Source organism: Lepisosteus platostomus, chromosome 1, assembly GCF_059453375.1.
Source record: "Lepisosteus platostomus isolate fLepPlt1 chromosome 1, fLepPlt1.hap1, whole genome shotgun sequence".
In the NCBI taxonomy this organism is placed as follows: domain Eukaryota; kingdom Metazoa; phylum Chordata; class Actinopteri; order Semionotiformes; family Lepisosteidae; genus Lepisosteus; species Lepisosteus platostomus.
In genome coordinates, this window is record NC_142611.1 from 75938960 (window position 1) to 75942309 (window position 3350).

A 3350-nucleotide genomic window follows, 5' to 3' on the forward strand; every position below is an offset into this window, starting at 1 on the left:
ATTAATGATTGTCAAGGAGCAGTACAGACACACACACAATATAAGATACATGAGGACAGGAGAGGGGGGAGGAAGGAAGAAACGAGGAGAAGCAGGGAGAAGAGAGAGAAATCCAGAGGAGTTGGCCTGCGCCAGGTGAGAGCCCCTACTTCATGATCATCCAAACAAAACCTGAAAGGAGCTAAGTATTTAAAATGGCTTTCCTGCTTAGGATGCATTTTTATGGATAGGGATATAGGCTCCCATTTATTTTGTGGCATCCGGGGTGCAGAGAGAGAGATTTAACTGCAAGTTCCTTTGTATTAAGTTAGAAGGCAGCTTCTCTCTTATGTGGCCTCTGTAGGTATTAAGAGTTTAATGCTTAGTACCTCTCTGGGGTTTTGTGGGTGACCAGAATGTTAGGTCTCTGAAACGCCTTGTTTGTAAATACTGTACATAAAGTAACTTGTGTATGTTTTGTTGTGTGTAGTGTAGTCTGTGTCCTGTCATTGTAATAAATATTTGTTAACCAAGTGTGTCTGGATTTCCTCTCTGTGCTGGAGAACAAAGAATTAATGTGCCTCTAATAATACCAGCTTGGGTATATTGCTAGAAATCACTTATAAGTTGGGGGTTATGAATAATTATTTTACTTATTGACTAAACTGCTCGATCAAATCCTGATTTTCAACAGTTTCGTAACCCCCCCTCTGTAACAATATCATCTGGTAACATTAACATAAAATGGACTTTGTGTTATGAATTGATAATCACTAACCACCGCTAAACTAATCATTTATCACTAATCACTCACTAATCCTAAATGCCAGAAAAATGAATTCATCATCACTGCATAACACGCTTTGAGGAAACTGTAGTGATTTGTAACAACAAGTGGAACAGAAGACAGTGCTCAACATGGATGTGTTCAGTGGCAAGGCCAACAATAAATATGTGCTGTTATCTCAAAGAAAACGAGAGCAATTGAAATTGTCATAAAAAGCGGTTTGATGAATGCAAACAGCTGGAGGCTTTTTCTAACCAAATCTTAAGAGATCAATCATAATCTCAATTATCCGAATATTTCAAACAGAGAATCAGTAAGTGAAGAATACAATACTTTAATAAAGGTTAATTCCATGCTAAACAGTAAAAAGGACAGTAGAAAGGAGAAACACAATGTTTTGGTTTTTGAGCCAATCTTGAATATCAGGAAAAAGAGTGAGGTAGCTGAAATATAACAAAACACAGGATAACAAAGGACATAAAAGGTAAGAATGAATGTCCACATGAAGGGGGATCTAAGGGAGAGGTGTGAAAAGCTGAAATCTGTAATTAAATGGAGAGGATTTGAAAACAAAATCTAAAAAAAAACATACTCTCGTTTCTCTTCATCTTGTACAAATCTTTCACCTTTAACTAAAGATTTCCGTGCAGAGGAACATGAATGAGTTTCATGCAATTTTTGTGCCTCCCTGCCTTCGGGTTTGCCAGCAGCCATATCACCCTGCAACCCACTGAAGCTCAGCTGGTGTGAGCCTGGTCAGTACCTGGATGGGAGACCTCCTGGGAAAAACTAAGGTTGCTGTTGGAAGAGGTGTTAGTGGGGCCAGCAGGGGGCGCTCACCCTGCGGTCTATGTGTGTCCTAATGCCCCAGTATAGTGACGGAGTCCTGACTCTCTGTGGTCATTAAAAATCCCACAGTGTTTCTCGAAAAGAGTAGGGGTGTAACCCCGGCATCCTGGCCAAATTTCCCATTGGCCCTTACCAATCATGGCCTCCTAATAATCCCCATCTCTGAACTGGCTTCATCACTCTGTTCTCCTCCCCACTAGTGGTGGAGGGGAGCTCCCATTACCTGTAAAGCACTTTGAGTGGAGTGTCCAGAAATGTGCTATATAAGTCTAAGCAATTATTTAAATTAGTCTATCACTGGAAGAAGGGAAGGCTTGATCCAAGTTTAAGGATAATCTTGGTTTCCAGTATCTCTTCAAATTGGAGACTTACATAAAATATTGTTATGGCGACAACATGGCTTAAGCACAACCACAATTAGATATATTACAAGGCGGCTCCATATAACTAACAGTAGTGCCTTCGGTGTCTTTTTCAAAGAAATGTGGAATGATGAAGGTATTACAGTACAACCTCAAAACATACTGTAGATGTACTGTAGGTTAACAGTAACTGAAAGTACTATAGTACTGGTATGAAAAGTGAGATGCTTTGTGGATAAGAACTGTGTATTTGCCTGTGTGCATACAGTACACTTGTGATATGTGAGCCATGGTCTACTACAACAAGAGAGCTGTGGACGGTGTTCTGTGAAATGTGGAACACAGCATCTCAGATGAGTGAGTATGTGCCACAGTTCCATTTTCTTATATGGCAGCACAAATGTTGGAATTATGTTTATTGTGGCCCCATCTCCCTCTCATCTCTGCAGTTTAAGCCACAGAGAAGCCATTAATTCTGTGTACTGTTTCAGGAATGTTTGCCATCCTGACAAGGAACAGTTCCCAGGATGGGGATGTGCCTAATTAGTCATGATAGCCCATCTAGTCATGATGAACGGCCATTCCTGGTGCCTCGTTGTCTGAGTGAGACTCTAAGCCCAACTGGTTTTATAGTCCTAGAGTTAGAGTTCATGGTTACTCCTTGCTAAAGTTGGCCAAACAATCAGGAACCTGTAGGGCATGGAAACCCCCACCTGCCCGGCAAAATCACCAGCTGTATTTTTTTCCAGTTAAAAGGTGATGCACAGAGTTCAGAATTGCTCCTCCATCCCTCTTGAGCTTTCTCCGAGTGTGTGATCATGTGCGTTAGTCACGTGGCTGCCAGCACTGTTGTCTGAGTGTGGGACTTGCAACTTGCAGCTTTGTTTCAAGTGCCAAGCCAGAGGAAGCCTGCACATAAAGACAGAATTATGCCTGAGGTCAAGCCTGCAGCAAGGGCCTTAAGAACTGCTAGCAAACCACCGTGGATGCCCACCTGATCAACAGAGCATACAGTTGGGACTTTGTAGACAACTTGATACTTTTTTCCAGACGTAGCTGCTACGCCGGAAGCAAAGCAAGTTTTTTCCCTCTAAAGAGTGACTTGCTTTGACCGATGCAAGTTTCCTAGTTCAGCTCAAGGCTAACTAGCCTGTTCCTGAAGAGCAACCACTGCCGGCGCAAAGCAGCAGAAAGTTCTCATTCCTTTTCCCCACGACTCCGAGCTGCACCAGGACTGGCTGACCCGGAGCCAGCGGAACACTGATTGGATCGACAGAGCCAGTCAGCTGTTCTTCGCTGTTTATGCTGGGAGATATAAATCCATGCTGGATAAGTAAATCCAATATTCTACGGCTACAAGGATAAAATTAAGT

At 42.3% G+C, this 3350-nt stretch overlaps 1 non-coding gene across 1 annotated transcript; it reads left to right on the plus strand.

Annotated features, from left to right (window-relative positions):
* The first annotated feature begins 1354 nt into the window (after window positions 1-1354).
* LOC148678727 (U5 spliceosomal RNA) lies at window positions 1355-1468 on the plus strand. Its single transcript, XR_015940271.1, has one exon. It is a non-coding gene; the product is annotated as a U5 spliceosomal RNA (small nuclear RNA).
* Window positions 1469-3350: the final 1882 nt, after the last annotated feature.